The sequence below is a fragment of the Sinohyriopsis cumingii genome, chromosome 3, assembly GCF_028554795.1.
Source record: "Sinohyriopsis cumingii isolate HCF-2022 chromosome 3, ASM2855479v2, whole genome shotgun sequence".
Lineage (NCBI taxonomy): Eukaryota > Metazoa > Mollusca > Bivalvia > Unionida > Unionidae > Sinohyriopsis > Sinohyriopsis cumingii.
Window position 1 is genome coordinate 21,937,856 of NC_142963.1, and position 26,009 is coordinate 21,963,864.

A 26,009-nucleotide genomic window follows, 5' to 3' on the forward strand; every position below is an offset into this window, starting at 1 on the left:
TTTTCGATAGTAACGCCACATCATTTTAACAACTTTTCTTGTTCAAAGAGAAACTTTCGAAGAGCAATTTTGAACACTTAATCCAAAGGCCGAGAAGGTTTTCACAACAGAACTTCCTCGGAATTGAGAACTTTAAAATGACAAGCTTAATCAAGCCTCGTCTTTCCGGGCTCATTTATCAAAATCAAAAGGGAATTTAAAATCATCAATCACTGACAACGCTTATAAAACACCGAAGAGCTTGAGCATCCCTAACTTTCATTTTCACTTAACGTACACGTCCTTATGGTCGTCCTTTTCACCTTCTTAACAAAGCGAGATGGATATAAACATGGCGAAGATAATGACTGGGAGGGACGAAGGAAAACATTCCGTTACATGATTTATTTTCGCTCTTTACTTCTTTTCTTTAAGCATATTGTCCAAAGAGTTATTTGCTATTAAGAATGATGAATTGCTTATGAAAAATTGACAGAATATATTGTGTAGAAAACAAATTCATCTTCCTTATAATACAACAAAAACTATTCGTGTTCAACCTTTACCATGTAAGATTTGATTTTTATGCATTTTATATCAAACACTGAATTAAATCATTTTGCCTTCTGTGTCTTATCTATGAGACGAAGATCGTTTCAACCTCATCTTTGTCTAGCGAGAAATTCATTTGATTTGGGTATAGAAGTATTATGTGACCTGCCAAACATGCGATCTAGACTGGCTCAGGTATTTTAAAAAGTGCGTAGTTGTTTCTACCAAATACATTGAAACAGACAGGGCCGGATGTGTGGGCGGTTTCCGGACCCGACCCCCAGCTAAAACAAATAAAACCGTACACACACAAATATACAGTCACATGTCGCTTCAAATTGTATAATCGTTTTATTCTTGCGCACGTTTATTGAATAGTATGCATACTTTGAGTAAATAGACACATCGACTTTTGCTCTGGTGTCCTTTAAAGGAAAATCTGGGCCCTTTTGAAATTTTGGAAACCCCCTCCCCTCCCGAAATCACTTAACCTGATCCGGCCCTGATAGATGCGGATATTTTCTTCTCAACTGTTCTTTCTTTAGTTATTCAGCTCCACGTGAGATGTGATAAGCTCATAGTTTGGTGCGCAGCTGTATAGAATACAGAAACGCACTTTGTTCAGGAGGCACAAAGACCATTTGTCAGTGTGTGCTTGTTAAAGATTCGTATAAATCCGAACAGAATAGGAAGATATCTAAGATCGTAATTTTAAACTCCAAAATATCGACAAAAATTCAATTTCGGTAATTTATCTCTTTGCAACATAAATCTCTATATGTTTTATTTATAACGTTACTTTATAAATGATTTAAACGTTAATCAGATGATAAACATAGTCGTTGAAAAGTTATTGCTAGGCTCTTAAAAGGAAGGATTTGAGGGGGGAAAAGATGAGAATGATAAAGGAAACTATTAAAATTTCACAAAACGAAACTACAATCTTTATTTTAGACCACTGTTTTTATTTTTATTTTCAATTTTACTCCTATCGCAAAAAAAGTCATACTTAGAGCCCGGGTGCTTGTGTTATGCATTATTTAGCTGCATGACAGAAATTCCGTAATTTCATCACCAATCACTTATTGGTTCAGACGTGGTGTCATGGCCCTGTTGACGCGACGATCCTCCCCTGGGGCTCCTCACGAATGATGCACGCTGATCTTTGCTCCGCCATCATTTTTCCTTGTCACAGCAATGATGGGTGACCTCGAATATGGATTGTTCATTTCAACAAAGTGCAAATGTTTTCATTAAAAAGATCATCTATTTTCTCAAGTTCTTTGGGAATGCCACTTTTGAAATTCATTTTGGTAAATTACTTTTCCATTCGACGGCTTCCTCCGACGTGTTGTCGTTAGAGTCGGAGAGCAATATGCAGTTCCGTGCCATTACCAAGAATCGTCGTATTGCACAATCAGTGTGTAAGGTAGATTATTTTAAAACTCTATTTATTATTTCCGATATAATTTATCTTGCTGCTTGGACTAAAATAAAAAAAAAATTTGTTAAATATACAAAATGTTGTCATTCAATCAACCAGATTATATGAACCTTATATAGAATCACATGAACGCACTAGCATTTGCTATCTCATATATATATATATATATATATATATATATATATATATATATATATATATATATATATATATATATATATATATATATATATATATATATATATATATATATATATGTGTGTGTGTGTGTGTGTGTGTGTGTTACGACTCTGTGATTCTAAATTTACAATAGAAAGTAACAAAACCAACAAGTTTGGTAAAATCAACAAATGATTTAATTATCAAAGTTAACAGGAACTGACAGTATTTTTTGAATAAAATCACAAATAATACTAAAAGTTATATCACAAATCCAAATGAAAATAGTATTCCGAATTAATTCCAGTGGTGTTTCAAATAAATTCCAAATCTTGAAAGAGCAGATGTAACATTAACCTTGAATAAGCTCACATATCGACATCTCTTATTTATCACAATAATTCAATCACGAATATCACTGAAAGAATTCACAATAATTCCAAAATAATGTTTTAGTCAACAACAAGAAATGTCAGTAAGCAGTTTGTAATTCCAACGAATAATTTTAGTAAATAATTCTTCTCAAGTAACTGATCAAAACTAAAAGACTCATATTAAGATAGCAACGAATAATTGTTTACTTCTTCCTTACATACCGACAGTCACCTATTGATTGATAATTTTCATCTAATTCGTAAACAAGGTCTAGTCTGATAAATTGATCTTTTGGTATCTGAGATAAATATGACCGGGACAATTGCTATTTTTAAGATTTGACAGTGATACTTTTGTCATGCCTTTTTAAGTCACAACGAGTAAGTGCTTCCGTACAAGCAAAATTATATAAAGAGTATTAAAACATGGCAGGGTTGTCTGTGCACCATTTGTAAATATCCAGTTTATGATAAATTATAACAGGCAGAGCAAAACTGCGACATTTTCATCCACTGAACAACACAACACTGTGGGTTTACATACTCTTATACTGACTTCGGCCTGCTTGAAAGACCAAGATAACGTCTGATTTACCGTACTTACCCGCTTATCAACTGCGCCGTCAGATCTGGATATATGCAGTTTTGTTAGGAGTAATCAGCAGAACAAACAACAATGGACCCCGATCTGCAGGCCCATTATGCCACGGTAGATCAGGATCTTTGTTGATGTTAGTTGGCTGGCCTTATATGCGAGTATATACGGTAACTGTTAGACTTTACGAGGAGCAAAACAAAATGCATTTTGAGTAATGCATGTCATCGCAGTACAATATAACATGAAGAAAATACATATACTATATCTCAGTTGAAAGAAAGATGTTATGTGCAAATATATAGATGTGTGGTTATTTGTTTTGTGCCAAATCATCAAACACTAATCCTGAAACATGTTCATGTAAACTGCGTACATGCAGTGTGCTTTGCTGTCAGATTTATTATATACGTACAAATGACGTACACCTTTTCATAAATTAACCAGGATTGATGAGTAGCTGTGAAATCGTCAATTGTTCTTTGCAGTGACTATTGATATCAAAGATTAATCTTGTATGACATGACACATTCATGTGCTGTCATGACTCATCTGAACATTAATGGTATTGATTCAGATGTTGTTATAGTGGTATACCTATTTCTTTAATATGCATTTATTCATTCAAGCTTTTTCTCTCTTTAATATATAATTTATTATTTGTTACCTACCAATTCAATCTTACATAGTTGACCTGAAGTTCAATACAGAGGTAAAATCCATACATATATCACTGTCACACACCCAGACTGAACTGTAATACGCAATATTCTCATTGTCACACACCCAGATTGTGCTGTCACACGTAAGAATCTCGCTAAGGGGCGAATCAAACAACTCCTATGTGAGTCGGGTGTGAATCCGTTTCTTTTATATCCTATGACCTGATTACTACATTCGTTGACATATGAAGTGTTTTTAAATAACACGCAAGAACCACATAAATAATCCTCTAATCAACTACCTACCACAGATTCAAGATGGTCTAATCTCACATTTGCATGATATTTCTTGCTTCACATTTCTATGACCCATCAGTAATCCTTTCCACGCAGACAATTGGTACTTTGCGCCATGCACTATAAAACACGGACAAAACATCTAATAAAAACATTTTAATATCTCATGCTGCTAAACATTATACATTATAATTCCTTATGTTAAATAGTTACGAAGGGTCCATTTTATGCTGCAATAAGGTCTAGGGAATACTGAACACTGTGACGTTTGCTTCAAGAAATGGGATAATTACTTAGACTGAGAAATATCTTCCCAACACCCGCTTCCCATACGAACACAAACACTAACTCAGACCTAAGAAATCTGAAAAAATAAGATCTAAAAACGAGTAGAATATATCCTAAGTTTATTAATCTTTAACAATAGAATAATTTACAACTTGTACCATTTTATTGATTACTTTGGAAGTTTCAATAATTGATAAACCATATTGCTTTAGCCCTAAGGTAATGTATTTATGCTGTCATCAAAAACACGTCATAATGTACTGACGAAATCACGGTATTCACTCTGATGTTAAACAGAACATAATTAAATTATCTGAGCAGTTTTATTTCATTGTACTCCTGATTAAATAATCCCTATGCATAAAAGTTTGTTTACTTTTATCACCTTTGTTGCTATTCCTTTATTCACTTTGTTTTCCATGTGACAGTTCTAAGCCAATAAGGTTTTGAACCTAATACACAAAACCTTTAGTCGGTGTGACCTTTAAAACACTTTGTATGTTCTGTCTACTTGTGCAATATTGAAACGTTTTCCTTCGAGTCATTACTTTTATCATAGAATTTTAGTCTTTCCGTCCAGTCGCTTAAAAACGTGTCAGTTTCAACATGAATGCATCAAAACACAATAAGCATCGGCGTAAGCGTAGTGTGTGTATTAATAGAAAATCAAAGAAGACACTAATTAGGTCATCTTGGTCACGAACCTAGTGTGTGACGATTACTTTCTCACAGATATGACGCAAGTTAGATGATCTAAAATGTTTTGAATATTACTACTTGCGCACAACATGTTTGCCTTCTTAGGCATTAACTATAGATCTGCGAGTTTTGCGATGTTAGTCAAAGCCTCATATAATACTCGAACGCAATAAATACCTCTGTAAATAAGCATCTTTTAACACATGCCTACTGACCTAGAGTAAAAATACAAACCAGATGAAAAGTTTTGCATTTCTTTTTCACTCTGTAATTTTTTAGAAAATGTCATCATCGTGTAGGTCAGACTGTTTGTAATTGATGTAGCTGAGGATGCGAGAGTTTCTGGCTCACTGACCTTTTCATTTTAAATTAAAGTTTTAAAGGCAGTAGTAACTATGGTATATATAATACTTCGATGTGCCAGAACTCTAACCTTTTTAAATGCACATCAGCGGTGCATTTATTATATCTGGGTTGATTTGACATGGTATAGTTTTAACTTAGCAAACTCTCAATTGGTGTTTCTTCTTGGGTGGGGAAGGCGTGGGAAGTGGGGGATAAGCATTAATGGGGTCTAAAAGGCAAGTTCCAACATTTTAGACGTTTCCAGTGCATACTTTGAACTATCTAACTGTAAAAAAAGCTTACTCTTACATACGTTCAAGGGAAGTGGGAACACAGGTTCACCTCCTCCCGGTGAACCTCACCTGGTCTGTGTTAGTCAGTTACTAAGTTAGATGGTGAATAGGTGTGTGAGTGAAATAAGAATTAATTAGATGCTTAGCTTGCTAGTCAGTCAGTTAGTTAGCAAGTTTGAATAAATTCTAAAACTCCTATTTTCGCTTATACTTCCAATTTTCATTAGCAAAATAAACGTTGGTCACATTACCAGGGTTATCTGCTTTCTTAGCCTGTTTTGTGTGAGCTAATGTTTATTCAGTAGGTCTCACTTAGGTCGTACCAGGTTCCGAATATATATTTTATTAAAAAATAAGAACTGCTTAAGCGGGATAAAATATAGTGAAAAACATGTTTTTATAAGACGTATGTAATCTTAAAGATGGTACATAGTGTTAACAATGTTTCCTCCACAATTCCCAAAATGATGGTACATAGTGTTAACAATGTTTCCACCACAATGCCCAAAATGATGGTACATAGTGTTAACAATGTTTCCACCACAATGCCCAAAATGATGATACATCGTGTTAACAATGCTTCCACCACAATGCCCAAAATGATGGTACATCGTGTTAACAATGCTTCCACCACAATGCCCAAAATGATGGTACATAGTGTTAACAATGTTTCCACCACAATGCCCAAAATGATGGTACATCGTGTTAACAACGTTTTCACCACAATGCCCAAAATGGTTTTAAAACAATTAATTAAAATTGTAAAAGGAACTGCTTTAGTGACATGAAATTTAATTTGGTCATCTATATATACATAGAAATGTGCATATTTAATTTTAAGGCGAGGTTTGCATAATCTTGCAAACAGAGCCCTCATGCTGCCCCCCCCCCCCCAATAAGTGCCTGAACGCTAAACAGATCATTTAAATACAAATACAGAAATGTATTCCAAATTTTATTTGTCTACATCGAATATATTTTGTGCAATTAGCCCAATTAATTTTCGTGATGGAGATACGGACGAACAGACACAAACAAAAAAAACCGCCCGAGTCGTACACGTTGTGGGCATATAAAAAATACATTAAAAATTGAAAGTAACGTTTTGACAGAGATAAGTAGGACAACTGATTCAGTGTTGCTTAATCAAACACATACAAAGTTTTCTTGCGAAAGTCTTACAGCTATTCAAATGGTCTTTTTCATTTTAATGATGAAGGATTGGCAAAGAAAACAAGCAATCGAAACCAATATATTTGACACGTATAGAAAAGGTAACTGACGCTGAAGTCGAGTTGCTCTTGTATATATTTTTCTGAACAAGATATGGGAATCTCAAGCACAGTGTATATATATATATATATATATATATATATATATATATATATATATATATATATATATATATATATATATATATATATATATATATATATATATATAGTCACTCTTATATTTGCCTGTTTTAAAAAGAAAATTATTTAATGGCATTTACATTTTATCATTTCAATAAAGTTAAACATTTAAAGATATTTCGAACATGGTATCTTCTAAGTAGGTGAATAAAGAACAAGTAAATTGTTCGTCTGTCTGTCTTAATCATGTGCACAATTGAAAGTGACTTAGCAGGCACTGCTCATTTGCCGAAAGTTTTCGCAAAGACTTTTCATGATTCATACACAGAAATAGCAGTAACACAAATAGACCAAACCTCAAGGCAAATCGGCTTCATAAGGGTAAGAAAATGGCATAATCTTACCAAAGATACAGAATTATTCTGATCTGATCTTGGCAACAGATGCCTTTGGAACAGAGCTTAAGGGGTTTTCAAAATCTACGCTTGGCGAACCTGTCAGATGAAATTTACTGCAGTGTGTGACTGTATCTGTCAACTCCCGCCCATCTGCTGTCAGTTTATCAAAACTCAGTGGAATCCCTCATCAAGCTTGTCATTTAAACCGTACCAAAGTCTAAATCAGCGTCCTGTCTGTCAGCGGAGGTGTTTTAACGTCAATTGTGCGCCATTTATCACACCAGAGGGTTGCCATCTTTTAACACATGCAATTTGTTCATATACGATCCTAACCTTGACGCATATACAGTCACGGATAACTTGGGGTGTGGGCGGGGGTGCGATTGTTACTGTGAATAAAAGAATACACTTGTAAAATTCAAGCCTTAAGGAAAGGAAAGAGTACAACCACTTGCGTAATTGCAGTCTTTAAATTTGCGATCACCCAACTTTTTTAAAGTGTTACGATCCTAAATCTGGATCAGAATAGTGATCATTTTTCTTGAATAAACAATATGAATACAACAAAAAGCCGAAAAATGTTGACCCTTGAAGATAATTCATTTGCATTTCTCTTGTCCACACACGTTATCAAATTTTGAATTATTTATAGGACAAATCTGATGACCACAACTTTCTTTTCATCACAGCAAGACTTTTTAACTAATTTAATTCCTATAATTTTAACTTACATTTTGCAGTACATGCAATGTGACCTCTCTCTCGTATTAAGGACATTCCTGCAGTAGTAGATTGATTCGACCAATCAAGCTCCGCTTCTTTTATTACTGAAAAAAGACGAACCTTATATCTTCACTTTTGTTCCATCCAGATTTGCATTTACTGGTCAATTCTAAAGAAACTCAAGTGGCCTGTATGGACAGATGGCTATTCCTTACAAGTTCATTCCAACTTTACAAGATTTTAAGTACACTGCAGAGAGTAATGCTGGACAACGCTTCCATAGAACGGACGTTTTCAATAGACTCGATAGCAAACATTACAGATTTATGAGAGTTTAAAGAATTGTCTGGAGCAATACAGTTTAAATTGTGCGCGTATCATAATTGTCGTATGCAGACAGGACCTGCCCATTGTAAAATTTGGTTGTTGACAGGAACGACATAGTCTATCGGTTTCTCATGTGTTCATTATAACCAACCTTAAATGCATCTTGTCCATTAAGCCAGAAATACTTCAGTAAACTTAGCCTGCAAGATTATGTATTTCTTTCAATATACCAATTCAAAATTTGTAATTCACGTTCCATATTTTGACAAATCATAAGACTAAAAATTAAATTTAGAATCTGACTGAGCATGCGTATAATGCGCAGGTTTCCATCATAAAAGGTTTTCTTATTCTTTGTCTCATAGGTCTGGGGATTTTACAAACTGAGGCTTGAGTTTGTCATCGAGATTCGACAATTGGAAATCAGTAACAGCCTTTCCAATACCATTTGTAACTGGTCAAATAAAAATATAAAAGATATGCATTTATTTCGCTTATAATCCTAAAATTTGCCCTCAACCCACGCTAGACTGCATAATATAATATTGTCTAATTAACCAAAAATTTTAAATAAGTGTCGAAAGCATATTACTTTACTATCAAATATAACATTACATTTTATCTTGATGAAAATATCAGGGTTTTTTTTTTCCTTAGTATTAGCTTAGTCAGCCTCGGATCAGTCCGGTTTGGTTACCATGTATTTCCTTTGGTATGTAACATTACTAGTCAAGGCGCAAAATAACCGTAAAGAGTGTGGCTATGCAGTAATACACCCATATAACCGTAAAGAGTTGTGACCATGCAGTAATACACCCATGTAACCGTAAGGAATGTGACCATGCAGTAATACACCCAAATCCCAAGTCGTAAAGAGTGTGGCTATACAGTAATACACCCAAATCCCAAACCAAAGTTTAATCACACGTGACATTCCTAGTTCGTGGGAGGAAGCCCCGCTCTCCAGTCTGCTTTGGATTACATTGTATAACTACTGTTACTTCTGGCAGTAAGCTTCAGCTAATAATTACACTATTAGGTTTAAGCTACTTAATTAAATGAAGGAGGAATAAATACAAATGAAGTATAAGGTCAAGTTTATAGCACTGGACCATTCACTCCCGCAAAATAGACTATATCCATATCCACGCACTATACACGTATAGGTGAGTACTTACGGGCATGTTGATGTCTATCTTGCCTCTTTCCTCAACACCTCAGACGGAGATACGATTTGCACCACAGCGCTGATGGGTTCCTGTGAATCTAGCAGTAATTGCTCTTTTGTTGGTTCCAGAGAAAGTCTAAGGAAGCAGACATCACCTGTTTTAAAGGGGAGAGTTGATTGGCAGAGAAGTGATAAATACTGTCTGTTCTATTGACAGATACGGTCCTTGTTTATGTGTTTTAAGTTGAATACCATATGAAATCCTCATCAGAGATTTTCCAGAGTTGCGCGAGGTACTAACAAATACAAGAGAGGAAGATGGAAGTACATCATCAGTCTTAGTTTAAATGTTTTATTTCACTAAATGTTACAAGGTACTGTCGGGCATTTTTTTCCACCACTCCCATTTCGCAGAGTAATCAAATGCCGAATATTTATTCCTATATTTCACACCATAGCATTCCTATTTTGGACAATACCTATCGGTATACAGTCCCAAAAGACTGTAACATTACATCATTACATGTACCTCTAGAATTTGAAATAAATATCAGGACGTAAAGAATGAAGTGATTGACAGGCACACGGTTATATATATATATATATATATATATATATATATATATATATATATATATATATATATATATATATATATATATATATATATATATATATATATATACACTTTGTGCTGAATGTGCTATTAATGAAAAGGCTTAAGTTAAAAATGACAGCTTTGAACACGGCCTCAATCAAAAATGTAACACGTATTAGGTACAAATCTCAGGTATGAGAGGGTGTTGAATAGTAGAAAATGAAGTATTTGTATGAAAGAGCAAAATAAACCAATGACTAATGACTGAGTAAATGTGAATTAGCTAGTCTGAATTACCAAGTATGATTCATAATGAATCCCTATATAATTCTCCTTATCTTCAGTATGTACTGTCAAGAATATGAAATAAGAATTAAAGAAGTAATTCATATTTCTATTCTATCAACATTGTTGAATGAAACAAATTTAAGAAATTTCGGTCATGGAAAAATCTTTACAACCCATAGCAAAATAAAATTTCCTTTTTGAGAAATAATACTCAGAAAGGAAATTACATCACTTTCAGTATGTTTTCTGACCTTACTTCCTGCCTGATGTTAGCATCCCGACATTGCAATATCGATACGCTTTCTTTACATCTCAACAGTTACATGTTTGATCTCTTTATCCGGCATCCGAAGTATACACGTTGTTTCATCTTTTTGATAGATTCCTAGAAATCCTATTCCATGGTCCTGTGCCAAAACATGGATAATTCCATTCTTTTATTTTTACGGGGGTTCGGTTTGGGAAGGGGGTTTGCTTTGCTTACAGTGGCCAAATTTATCTCTTGTTTCGTTGAAAAGAATGTTACTCTAAATGCCTGCAATGAGTGGATGGGGGAGGTGAGAACTGAAAATGTCTTTAAACAACTTATTATCCATTAACACGTTGTTTTATCGTCTGCAAAAAGATATATATATATATATATATATATATATATATATATATATATATATATATATATATATATATATATATATATATATATATATATAATTTTGTCTTAAATTAGCATTACTTGCTTTAGATCAGTCATTGTGTGAAACTGACAGGAACAATGCAAATTTTCTTTCTATTGACAAAAAAGCAAACAACGGAATCTGTAAAACACCTTTTTGTTTAAGACATAAAGTAGATTTTGAGGTGATAAAAAAAAAGTTTTGCATTTTGGACAAAACAAACACTGCTCTCATGGAAAACACATAATTAGCCATGAGTGCGCAAAATAAGTTAAAGGGCTTGGACATAACACTAGATTCGTTAATGTGGTCTTCTCATTCTAAAACATATTTGTTTCGGATAGCAATCTATTTAGGACGAATCTTATTTCAGTTTAGTTTTATATTACTTATTTTTAAAAAATACCTATCAGATACAGCTTGCATTCTTCAAAATGTGTGAATGTTCAAAGGTCAAATTCACCACAGAACGATGCTCTAATTTCGTCTTACTTTAATTCTCTTATCAGACAGGCTTCAGGGGAACGGATTTTGTGGTATTTCAGCTTCACATAGTCCGCTTAAAACAAAGATATTCAAGGCATTGATTTTATATATACAGAATTCCCGTGGGGCAAAAACATTGAAAAAGGAATTCACTGAAATGTTAAATCGTAATTTGTTTAGGTGTGATAGTTTGTGAAGCTTTCATGGTACAAATCAGTATTCAAGACAACGCTGAAATGAGAAAATCTACAAAGAACTACACTGCTATCACAGTGTAAAAATCAGATGTGCCTTGTCTGTATCCGATGCATATTAACTTAAAGCTAATGCACTAGAAGCACGGGTTATCTGGCACTAATTGTCCGGGGAATTTAACAGCAAATACTACAACGATGAAAACAGTGGGAGCCAAATGATTCTCCTTCAATCATCGCTTGTCTCCCCTGTGGAGCCCAATGATAGATCTAACAGATGCAGAATTGCTTTGGCCATAGTGCAATTAACATCCTCACGCGCTGATTGATTGAAGTGCATACTGCTCTCTGGTACGAATAAATACCGTATATCTCAGGAATTAAGTATATGAAGACTTACACATCCTGTTAAAGATTTTACTGTAATCCAAACTTGTTTCACATATAAGATCGAGTCCTTTTAACCTGCTGTTTACTTTAGCTATGTCCTTCATCAGAACTTAAGCTTTTAAGATGATATAGTTGTCCGTAAAAAGTGTAACAATTTAATTTGTAAAGACTGCTCATAAAATCTAAGGCTCTATGTGATACAGATAAAAAAAAAAAAATGATATAAATATGGACACCTCTTATGGGATATAAACAGGGCCAGAGTTAGCCATTGTGTAATAAGGCTATATATAGCCTTAGACCCTCATATTTTATAGACAACCCCCATACTGAAGTAACAACTGAGCGACCTTCCCTCCCTTAAGCACTACCCCTCCCCAGTCATAATCCGGTCCAGAATATAAAACAATATGGGTTATGATCCATTACTTTTTCCGAGGATTGTTGCTATCCAAATCTAGGTCCACAGCAATGCTAACAAAACTATTGCTTCCAATCCAACAAACACACCACGCTTCTCAAGACTGTAATGGGTGCCCCAAGATGGATACCCGATATCAGGGTTGGGGGAGGGATTTAGTTTTATGTTTTACAGCTCATCAGCACAAGTAGGTTATTAAGTGTTGCTGGAGTAAAGTGCCTTGCCAAAAACACAAGGATGGGATTTAGGATTTAAACACTCGCTCTTTTGGTCATGAATTAAGCACGCGAGCCACTTGGCCGTCGGTGCCCCTGTACTGGATGCGGAGAAAGGGACAGCTGCATATGGGACTCGAACAGGAACCTTATCTCCAGCCAGGTGTTAGATATTTAATAATTATGGCGGCATCTGCAATATACAATTGACAAAATCTGTTTTGAGTGGTCGAGTGAGGCTGGGAAATATAGGGTGCACAAAGATTAATCATTGATTTCGATATGACAGAAAGGTGTCTGCAACAGGTTTGTCCCGAATCATATTTTTTTAATTTCTAACAAAGGTCACATCCTGGTGTAGCGTAATATTACACCATTGATTTGATGATATCTTATTAGCTTGTGTCAGCTTCCCATAAAATGGGTTCATGTCCATGACGATGCCGTTATAATAATTTTCTAACTTAAGTATATCATTGATTCGACGTGGTATACTTATTGGGACTCACTTTCTTTTGCTCGTTATTATCATTTTTACTAACCGGTGGGGGCCGTAATAGAGAAACAAACATACTTTTTTTTTAAATGACTTAATATTTATAAACAATACAACCATTCTTGCAGGTAAATCCGAGGGATGGTTAGTGTATATTGGCTAATTTAAACGATACAACCATTCTTGTAGGTAAAGTCAAGAGATGAGTGGTGTATAGTGACGTAGCCGGAACGTTACAACCAGTATTGCAAGTCAAGACAAGGGATGCTATTGTATATTGACGTATTCAAACGTTACAACCATTATTGCAAGTCAGGACAAGGGATGTGTAGTGTATATTGACGTATTCAAACGTTGCAACCATTATTGCAAGTCAAGACAAGGGATGTTATTGTATATTGATGTATTCAAACGTTACAACTATTATTGCAAGTCAAGACAAGGAATGTGTAGTGTATATTGACGTATTCAAAACAACATAGATGAACATACTGACCGTGATTTGGGAATCAATTGGTGGGGTGGGGTGAGTGATAATAACAAAGAGCTAACTTGTTGCGTTCAAGCAGCATTGTGTTTTGACGCTTCAAAGTCCTAAGTTCTTCATTGTCAGTGTTCTGCCTGATTACAATTAAGAAGCTTACTACCGACAAAATAATTTCAAATGCACACCCATTTTGATAAAGACCGTTTTGTTCCCACAACTTGTAACAAGATTTCACGGCTGCATGGATTAAACAGATGATAGCATAAGCTTGACTACTTAAGTCCACTACTGACATAATGCCGATTTGCGAAAATGCCTCTCTCTCCTCTTGCCCCACCCTGTACATAAGCATAAAAGTGAAACAGATTGTTTTCGTGGATAATTTGACACCGTGAAAGCGAACTCGTTTTGTGACACATATTGTGTCTTGTACGGTATCTCTTCAACCCTTTGACAGCGCCCCTATCAGTCAATTAAACTTTGACCGTCATTATCATTTGATTGATAATGTGATCGCGTTTCATGCGTAATATCTTCAAATTTAATTACTGACGTCGAAAATCTATTTAGTATCGCTATCACACATTTCACCTTCCAGGTAAATCCTAAGTTCCACTTCAACAAGAGACAGTGCATTTTAGTCCTGCGTAACAAAATGTACACTCTGTTCTATTTCAGCGTTACGTCAATAAGTCTCTCCTTCTTCCATGTCATTAAGTCTGTCACTCTCTCTCTCTCTCTCTCTCTCTCTCTCCCTATCTCTCTCTCTCTCTCTCTCTCTCTCTCACACACACACACACACACTTGGTCCTATATAATCTTTTTAAAGTAAGTGATAATGGAAAGTACCAATGTACATTGTAAATGTCTCCATTTTTTAAAAGTCGTGACAAACGTGATTCGTTCCTCGTTGCTCATTATGCGTTATCTTTGTACGAGAAAGGTCATTTATAGGTTGTACATTTTTGGTAACCTAACACAAGCGATTGGAACAGTTATGAAATTGAGGATGTGATTTTTTTTAGATGGATTAAACATCCAACATGGCTGCCTAGGAGGCGGCCTTGAGGAAATCCAGTCATTTATATGTCTAATGGAACTTTGACTGGTCGACCGCTACAATAACGGGACTGTTAACTTACGAATACATACCTAACGGTCTTTACCTTGTACACCATACCCTAGAAATATCGTGTTTATCATATTGGATTTGAAAATTTACCGAAGCAATGTAAAAGACCGGTGTATGTGGCCTGAATGTTTTCCAGATTTGCAGTTCCCAATTCAGAAAAACGTACTAAATTATGTGGCACGAACAATGGCGTACTAAGGGGTGCAAAGGGAGCAGTCCTCCCCGGGTGATAGCCAGAAGGGGGAGGGAAGGTGCCATCGGGAGAGTTGAAATACCAGTACAATTTTTAAAACCAAATGAAAATTTCGCCAAAGTAAAAGTTATTTCCAATTTGTTTATGACAGCACTGTAATATTAAAAATCTACTTATAAACATAATGTATTTTTTGTGTGTTTACATTTTTAAATTATTTGTGGGGTGCCAGAGGAAGGATCTTCCCTGCGTGCCAAATACTTTAGGTACGCCCCTGGACACGACGAGATCTGAATTACAAGCTGTGCATAATGTACACGTAGATCGTTATTGCATCACCTAATCTACATATTGGAATTGCGCAACCTAGTGTTTAATTATGACATTTACCATATGCACGATCAACACGTCTAAATGAGTTTTTAATGATCTGCTGCACATTTCCAAGATTATGTCATTGTGGATTATATTTGTGGGGGTGTCAAGTGTTTAGCTGCATTACTCCAGGATATAGATTGACAGAGATAGCGGTTTTTTTTCTAACTCAGACAACGAGATATAATGATGATTGCCACTGAGAATGCAGACAGCTGTATTCTCGTCAACCATATTATTCCACTTACATTTAAAGGATGTGTTTGACGTACTATCAGAAAAGAAATTTATACCCTTATGTTACTCATAACTCTAAACCCAAAGATATAAAGAAACATGAACATTTCTTTTTCTTTGGGGGGAGGGGGGCATTAAAAGTTTCCTATTGCTTTCAGCCAGGTATTGATGTGATGTTATTGCTTTCAGCCAGGTACTGATGTGATGTTTTGTCCTAAAGTACATTTTAATTATAAGGAGAGAAGGGCGATTTGTTTGATCCATATATGTGCACACATATTTTCTAAGAATGAGTTTGAAACTTTCCCACTCACCCTGACACGCACACACACACACATTTCCATCTAACCGAGTAGCTCGTTTTAGCTTTTAGCTTTCATAGATGTACATGCATACATTTTGTGTACTTCAAGGTGAAAACAGTTGTATTATATATATATATATATATATATATATATATATATATATATATATATATATATATATATATATATATATATATATATATATATATATATATATAGTTGTCGATATTTCATAGAAATTAGATAGTCGACACGATTTAATTGGGTTTTTTTTGTTAGGAAGGGTTGTAGGGTATGTTACATAGAACGTCATTTTTGTATTCAAGGAATGTGTGTAGGGTATGTTACACAGAACGTTAGTTTTTCAAGCAATGTTTGTAGGGTATGTTACATAGAACGTCATTTTTTTCAAGCAATGGTTGTAGGGTATGTTACAAATTACATCATTTTTTCAAGGAATGGTTGTAGGGTATGTTACGTAGAACGTTATTTCTTCGAGGAATGTTTGTATGATATGTAAAAAAGTACGTCAGTTTTTTCAAGGAATGTTTGTAGGGTCTGTTTCATAGAACGTTCTTTTTTCAAGCAATGGTTGTAGGGTATGTTATATAGAGCGTCATTTTTTCAGGGACTGATTGTAGGTTACTTTATAAATAACGTCATTTCTTCAAGGAATATTTGTTATATAGAACGTCATTTTTCAAGGAATGGTTGTAGGGTATGTTACACAGAACGTCATTTTTTTCAAGGAATTTTTGTAGGGTATGTTACAATAGTATGTCATTTTTCAAGGAATATGTGTAAGGTATGTTACAATAGGACGTCATTTTTCAAGAAATGTTTGTAGGCTATGTTACAATAGGACGTCATTTTTCAAGGAATGTTTGTAGGCTATGTGACAATAGGCCGTCATTTTTCAAGGAATGTTTATTGGGTATGCTCCAAGTACGTCATTTTTCAATGTTCACGATTGGACGATATTTCCCCTGGAATCCTCCAAAATGCTAAACCATGATGAATTTACAATTATTACAAATGAATTGAATCTTTTATGTGTCATTTTTTTAATAGAGCTAACAACTTTTAAGGGACATAATATTCGTTGGGGAGACAGTGCTACTTGGCAGTGTACTGAATTCCTCGAATCATATATTGTAATTGCAATTGACAATTTTTCTCTAATAAATATGGTTTAAACTAAAATATTCGCTAGATAAGACATTTAGTGTATGTAATGGTAGAACATATGTCTCTGATTCAAGCGCACACACAATGTCTTCTGTCAATCTGAAAGAAACATTGAATAATTGTTGGGAAGGAGATTGCTTTGCATCTCTTAGATCTCGGGTTTGACTCGCCTATCGATGGATGATGATTGGTCTTCCTTGCCCTGACATTTCAATATGACCTCTTGCTGTCTAAGAGAATGAAGAATTTGCCTTTATAGAATTTCTTGTACCTTTTACATGTAAGTAGTGAACCCAAATCAGTACTTAACTTCACACATCCTAAATCTCTCTCTCTCTCTCTCTCTCTCTCTCTCTCTCTCTCTCTCTCTCTCATTTAGATAATTTTGTGCAATATGAGTAACAACATGTTGGTCGCTGCCCGTAAATCTCTAGTAGACATCCGTTAAATAGTGATAAGTACACATATCAACACAAGTAGCATACACGACCCAACTTCGATTTTGACCAATAATTACTTTCAGTTGGAGCCAGAGGTAATGGTAGGCCCCATTTTGTCACTTGGTGGGTCTTGCTTCAGTTTTGATGTAGATTTGTTTAATTATACAGGAAGATCATCAATATATCCGACTTAAACCCTTGTTAATTACATACTTCATAATCGAACGGTCTATCTGTCTACCCCAGTTTGGATATCTCTTTGTCCTTCTTCTAGGTATTGCATTTCAGGCTGATAATTATCTCCCCTGAGTTTTGAAATGGCCCTTGGCCTTTGTCTTTTCAAGCATAACATTCAATGGCCTATGTAAAGTAATAATTTACGACAGCTATTTGTCCATACTAAGAACATTTATCTAGTCGCCAAGAGCTAAATAAATGGAGAAGTCACGTTGCCGTCATCAAGAACGGTTATAGTCTTGTCGTACCTTTTTTCCCATATTTTGTAAAATTGTATTTGATGAAGTATGGCGACCTCGAAATGCATATGACTGAACTGGGAATATAATCAGGGACTAGAATTAGGGACTAGAATTACTCATTTTAAGACTTAAATGACTAATTCTTGTTCCAGTAAACGCGTACAATTTGCTTTTGAAAAAAAAATCACGTTCTTCGCCTTTAAAATAGTTGCATTGTCTGTGGAAAACTGTAGTTGATGTAAATCTTGTCAACAATGAATATCCAAAGTTAAGTTTTATGTGGCTGTGAATTTTTATTTGTGCTGGATTTAAAACGCATGGTCACTCTTTCTTTTGAGAAAATACATCGAAAGTACACACATTTACCAGACAAATTATTAACAAGATTCAAATCATGATTCCAAAAAAACAAACAATTAACATGTTTGGGGGTTGGGGTGGATGTGGGTTTTATTTTTGTTATGCTGATTCTTCGCTTATGTTTTATTTTGGGGTGGGTGGGTGGGAGAAATTGTTTATCCATCATTTTAGCATAATGGTTTCGGTATTTTATTCTTTTTGTATGGAAATATTTGTTGAATATCATAGCATAAACAGTTTTATGTAATAGGCTTTAGTAATTACTTTGCTTGAAATCACTGTCCGCCATGATATGGAGTAGCTGTTCTTCACTGGTAAGCGTTTTGGACTCTCGAAAAGACGGCAGCCGTGATGTGTCTTTGAGCATGTGTTAATGTGTAGTTACAAAACAACCAACCAAACTCATAACATCGGACACCGTCCGGTGGCCAAAAGGGTTAGAGCGTCCGCCTCAGATGCATTTCGCGAGTTCGAACGCAGGCCGAGTCGTACCAAACAGTTATAAAAATGGTACTTGCAGCTGCCTCGCTTGGCTCTCATTATTAAGAGGTTAGTGTAAGGACTAGTCGGCCTGGTATAAGGATAATGAGAGTGGGTGGGACATGATGACACCTGTCTTCGGCATGATGCTCCAGTGCTAGACAGCATTATTAACTGTAACACTGCTGACATCGTAGCAATATGAATCAGCTGGGTTAAAAATTAAAAAAGCAACAAAAAAAAAAAACAACAAAAAAAACCCACAAACACTTAACATCGGTATAACAGAAATTGACACCAATCGATCAATCAGGGGTCATAACAACAATTGTACAGGAAGATGATTCCATCACAAAGTTAATTTTATATATATATATATATATATATATATATATATATATATATATATATGAGTTTTGAACTGACATAATTTGAGCGAGTGTTTAACCAACATTGTAATGCTACAGTCTTTCAAATGTTAGAAATTAATACGACTGTAAATATTAACCCAGAGTAAGACTTAACTCTGACGATATTTTCAGGGGCGGCAAATCTAAGTGAAAAAAAATGAAATATTCCATACCAGTGTTTATGTTTCTCTTTCCATACATTAGTATTTCCTTAGTGAACATGAACCGACTATATGCACTACATACCTGAAATGCAAATATGATCTGCGTTTTAATGAAGTAGGTAATATTGACGTATTGTAAGATGTACCTATACACCGATATTATCTGATTAATGAAGTAGATAATATTGACGTATTGCAAGATGTACCTATACACCGATATTATCTGATCTGATATTTTTTTTCTTCAAGTGGCATGATGATTATGCTGATTTCTAAATGTACAATTATTTTTTATTATAATACTTGTCATACCCTTGGAAATTATATAACACGTGATCTTCATCGGTTAGATCTGTAAAATAAATGCAAATAATACCCAGTATTTTACATGCTTTTGGCAAACAAGCCGTGAGAAATTGATTCCATCGACTTGAATATAAAGCCACACTCAATAGTCATTTAGGTCGACATATAAACAAATCAATATTAATTATCAGAAGCTAGTACATTATTCCTTTTGAAATGGATATAAGCAGGTTTTTATTTACAGAATGTATGCCAAATTTCGAAGGCTGGCATAAATTTATGAGGAAATTTGGGAATTCTAAGCGGTTTTCTGGTGTTAATCATGGCCGCCAGACCCAACTCATTATAAAACTCAAGAAAATTCAAGTATTGGTATCGTCTTCCTAGAAGCCATTATTCAGATGTAGTTTGCATCACGCAAATGAAATTTTACTGCTTTAATCAAACGGTTTTGGCAACAACGGTACGGCAATTTATCTCGCTTGCCCGAATCCCGCAGGCTCAGAAACAAGTTCGGAAGCGGAATGACAAGTACAAATGATGTAATTTATATGTTGCTACGCAAATATTTTAATGAAAATGCCTAAATCATGTTATGGATACTTCCCACTAGTCAATTAGATTGAGAATAAATTTGACAGGGCTGTCAGTAAAGAGAGAGCTTTTGAGACACAAGGATAGTGATATATTAGGAATTAGCAGGCTATTGCGGCTTAGCCCAGACTTGTAGGCCTCGTTTAAAGCATTTTCCAAGACTTATAGCCCACCACTGGCGGCTGCTGAATGTAAAATAGATTGAACACACACGAAATATTGCAATGATTTTCGCTTGTGTATTAATCCGCTATTAGAACTTGATTGAATTGTTGCCGAGAACTGGCTTCTGCGACCTCCTCTCGATGTATCACTGCAGAAGGTGAAGACATATGAGAGTTTGTCGATTGCAGCGCATGAAGGTTTGCAATAAAACCCCACATCACCACTGACTTCGACGATAATTATATAGCTTGATTTATGAATCCATATGGCAGAAAAGGGAGGTCACTTGTTTATGAAAAAGCGGGGCAGCGTGGAGATGCCATGAACCCTTTCACTCAAGCACCCGAACACACGGAGAAAGGTCATCTCCGGTTGTGGGGACAATGACGAGTTTCTATTTAAATATTGATAACGACATAAAACTTAAAGATGTCAGTAGATCACCGGATATTTTTTAGAGCTGACAACCACAAATTGCACGTGAGATGCAAGTGTGAAAGTCATATTGATCACGATGCATGTAAGTATGTATGTATGTATGTATGTATGTATGTATGTATGTATGTATGTATGTATGTATGTATGTATGTATGTATGTATGTGTGTGTGTGTGTGTGTTGGTGTGTGTGAGTGCGTGAGTGCGTGCGTATGTATGTATGTATGTATGTATGTATGTATCGTATACTGATTTTATTAAATCTCTGATCATACTTGTGGTCAGAACTATTTTTCAAATGGACTTATGAATTACTGACATGATGCATGCCGAATCCGAGGCTCGAACCCACACAGACAAAGGTGAGATGGCAGTGATCCGTCACGGTGAGCCCTTTAGTCAACTCCGCCACTCAGGGCCCCGCTTGAAAAACGTATAATAGTAACTTTATCGGGTGAATCCTTACTGGAAATGCTAAGATAAAACTGGATCCAATGATTTACAGAAATAAAAAACAAGGATATGTTGGTAGCAAATGAACGTCTTCCTTACCGTGTAAAATTCGATGAAATCTGATTGAAGGAAAGTCAAAAGATGAATCTACAAGAAATATAAGATTTTCTAATACCAGAAACCGACCCTCATCACCTGCAGTGATATACATGTATTGTACGCATGATGTCTCAGGACGATTAAAAAAAAAATCATGAAATCGATTTTGAAATTTAAGAGTAGGTTATCTAGGATGTTAACTTAAAACAAGGATTCATGTCTAATGCAGATTTGTCATGAGTGCATCGTGCCAAGCTAAAACAAGGATTCATGCCTTATGCAGAATTGTCACGAGTGCATGGTGTGAAGCAGTCGGACATCAGGCAGGCCGAGATATCAGTAATATAGCAATGGAATATAGATTTGTATTCATCGGCAGGTTCTAAATCTCAAGAATTTTAAAGAGACAAGGACTAATAAATAATGTATGTATGTATATATGTATGTATGTATGTATGTATGTATGTATGTATGCATTTGGATAGTTAAGTAACAGATGGGGTGATAAGTTCCCTACTCCTTATCACCATTTGGCTCAACCCCAACCCCCTTATCGCCATTAGACGTAACGCCCGCTTATCGCCATTAAACGTAATCCCCCTCCCCCTTATTGGTGTGTGTGTGTGTGTGATTTATGTGTGTGTGTGTGTGTGTGTGTGTGTGTGTGATTTATATTTTTAACGTAGCTTTAACAATTGTTCAGTCATATCTCAACGATATCTGCAGTGTGACAGATTATAGTAATGTTTAGCACTGGGGCATCATGCCGAAGACATGTAGCATGATGTCCCAGTCACATTATCTTGACACCAGGCGAACCAGTAATAATATTAACCTCTTAATGCTGAGAGCCAAGCAAGGCAACTGTTAGTACCATTTTTAAAAGTCTTTGGTATGACTCGGTCGGGGTTCGAACCCGCGACCTCCCGCATCTGAGGCGGACGCTCTACCACTATGCCAGCGGTGCAGTCGATGATAGATGTAATCATTGAATAAAACTACGTCATGTACGTACAAAGGCGACAGAATTATATCTTTATAGAAAACAGCGTAAAAATTCCTTTTTTTTCTCATAAGTTTTTTTTAAAAAGACAAACTGTGTTACCGCTATGGCAGACCGCATATATAATACAGTATCACTCAAATGACTACAAACATTTGTTCAAAACGGAACCAGTGATTACTCGATAAAACTATAGTTTCTACAATATACCAATAGGTTTCCAATGTAATACAAGGCACACTTTAACCTGTAAACAAAATGGAGGATGCTTAATTTACGCATGAAGTTAACAACGTTCGGAAAACATACTCTGTCGTTACTGCAATATGTTCGTTATATCGAAAGAGAAATATTACAATACGCATTTAGTGACCGTTACAAATGCTTACTAAAATCCTGCTTGAATAATCTCATTTTTACAAATGAAAAACTTTCGGTATTTTTAACAAAAAATGACTACCCGGAATAATGGCTTGTGATTTTTTTTTAAAATTAAATTATAAGTTAACATAGATCTGTTTTTATAGACTAGTACATATAGATGTTTTATGTGAATCCATACAAACGGTATTAAATATATACGGCAGAGTGAATATAAATGGTATTAGTTCACATCGTATGGTTCTTTCTTTTTTAAACATTTTCCTTGTGAAGACTAAAGTTCGAAGCCGGTAATATGTAAACACCTCGTCTTGCCCAGAATGGTAAGAATAGTAGGCGATTAACCACTTAACATTTACACGCGGTTAGTTGGTGTGACCATTTACCTGTTAGTCACTCTGTCGGGTAGTTTTCATTACCTAACAGCCAATCAGATCAAGACAAGGAACCAGTCCCCCCCACCCCCCAAGAAAGTGAAATTCAGACTTAAGACAGGACTTAACCCATCCCCTTTTACAGTGGTGGGCTCGACCTATAATAAATTTTTAAAAAGTTGATGTTGTTTGTTTTGTTTCAACGGCATTTAAATACACGCTGAAGGACTGGGAACTAGGTGCCTCTTCCAAGGACACATGGACACAGCCGACTAAGTCAGACAGGGGTGGTTTATCGCGACCGTTGGGTTATGAACCAGATACTGTACCGTTTCCTGTGAGCTTGCTGCTCAGATACGCCTTTGTACAAAATGTTATTCTAACAGAAAATTATAAAGACTTTGTAAAGTAGTTACCTATTGCACGGCGTTACAGCAGATTTGTGGTAAAATAATCGAATAAAGAATAGAATTATATTTTCTTATTATTAACAGAAAGATACAGTTATGATCTAGCAAGCATGGCTTGAGTGGTGGCCAAACATATGCCGCGTTTGTCTTTTGCCGTTAAAGAACTAAAATCGGGTGTAAAAAGTACACCCAGTTGCGTGGATTTTGCATTGGTAGCATAGACTTCATCTCAATGTCTTTGCTAGACAACTAGTCCCCGGTATGAAAAAAGGCATCGTCAAAATTAAACAGGTTTGAGTTGGGGAGGGAGGGGGAGAAAAAATGAAAAAGTGGTATTGGAAAACGTTCCCCCTGCACAATACAAACAGCTGTAAAACGTTCTGAAAAGAAAGAAAATAATATCCTCCAGTGATGCGCGCCAGAGATATACGTTATGACTATTGGTGCTGGCTTTATAGCGGAGTTTATTTATTACATAATATTAACGTTTTTCGTCTGGTCCAAAAGCAACTTACTGTGTATGTGTGTATGTTTGTCATTAAGTATTTTCAGACAAACGCTTTCCTTCTTACGGTAAGCTAGTTTGTCTGTGTTGTGGATCCATTGGTGTAGTGCTAAATAAAGAAGTGAGGGAACTCAGCAATGAAGTGAGGGAACGCATACTACTCAGATGCGGGATGAAAATGGCGAGCGCAGATAAAGCAAGGGAACACGCAATAAGGTAAGGGGACGCAGTTCCCACGCGTTCCCACTGCACTAAACTCCTGTATATATCTTTAAAGTAAATTGAGGCAGTCGATTTTAACTGTCCATTATACTTTTGGGTATCTTTTCAAATTTCTTAAGGTCAGAAACAAATTTTCTTAAATGTACTTTTTGTTATTCATAATTAAATGGTCACATCTGTGATTTACATGTAATGTGGCTCGCAGACTTAATGAAATCAATGAATGTGTTAACGCACAGCTGTGGTTGAAGGGTATAATCTTACGTTCTGGTCACGGACACGACAACTCTATCATGTATCAGGTATTATTTGGTTCAAAGGAACAATTTATTAATTAAGTGGCCAAAGTAGATGATAGCTTTTAAGTTTAGAAATCGTATAATGACATCCAATTTATGAGTAATTAGACGGTGATAGGATTTCAAATTACAAAATAATCAGTCATAACAGAAATTGTCAATGTCATATGCTGTGACTGAAAATAGGAGAAAGCCAACTTTGTTGTTGTCCATTAATAAAGATGAACTGCATGTCTCACGCGATGAGCAATCTATGTTTGCACAGGTTATTTAAATATAAAAATGAATCAAAATCCGTCGAAAAAATCTTAAATAAACCGATTAAAATTTAAATATATTTTGAAAATATTTTAATAATATTTTTAATCATTATTGCCATACATGCGACGTAAGGTTTATACTCTTCTCTTGATTATGATCCTGGTGTTACCCAATACTGGTACAGTATCGAATCCGATTAATAAAAGAAAACAAGTGGAATAAATAACGATTCAGAATCTAATGAAAATAAATGCTATATTCATGACAGGAAAAAAGACAGGACACAAATATTGAATGTTTACATTTTTTGTGTGTGTTTTAATAGCCGTCTTAGCAAATATATGAAGTCTTACCGACATCGCATTAAATATTAGGGAGCAGGTATGGGGAACCGTTCTGGTTTTGTAAAGCTAACTTAGCACCACTTGATAGCATGGTGTATACAAATAGTAGACTCAATCTGATTAAAATCAGACCTCAACTGCCCTAGGTACAGGTCAGCTTGTGGGAATATATAGTTAATCTGAGAAGGTCGCACAAGTTGTACTACAAATTACGTAAGATGTGCTAGTTTGCGGTTTTACAAAATCCTACTTTTTGACGATATTTGTGAAATTAGGAAACAGCTTCCTTCGCACATCGTGGTTGCCATAGTAAATAGGAAACTAATGCTTCATGGTTGCTATGGTAAACAGAGAACAAATGATTCGTGGTTGCTAGGGCAAACAGGGAACTAATGTTCATCTCAGACGAGGTAAGACGGGAGAACACATATTACAATAGGAGGAGATAACCCAAGTTGAGGAGGAAACACGTCGGAGATAAGAAACC

General features: G+C 35.4%; 1 long non-coding RNA gene across 3 annotated transcripts; it reads right to left on the reverse strand.

The window, feature by feature from the left end:
• Nucleotides 1-1,459: 1,459 nt before the first annotated feature.
• On the reverse strand, nucleotides 1,460-9,806 carry LOC149802522 (uncharacterized). Of its 3 annotated transcripts, none has more exons than XR_016419919.1 (5): nucleotides 9,669-9,806; nucleotides 8,172-8,267; nucleotides 4,072-4,182; nucleotides 3,113-3,253; nucleotides 1,460-2,018 (listed from the first exon to the last, which is right to left on the reverse strand). It is a non-coding gene; the product is annotated as an uncharacterized LOC149802522 (long non-coding RNA). The 3 variants fall into 3 exon arrangements; XR_016419920.1 differs by having other exon boundaries at nucleotides 3,113-3,285; XR_016419918.1 differs by lacking the exon at nucleotides 3,113-3,253.
• Nucleotides 9,807-26,009: the final 16,203 nt, after the last annotated feature.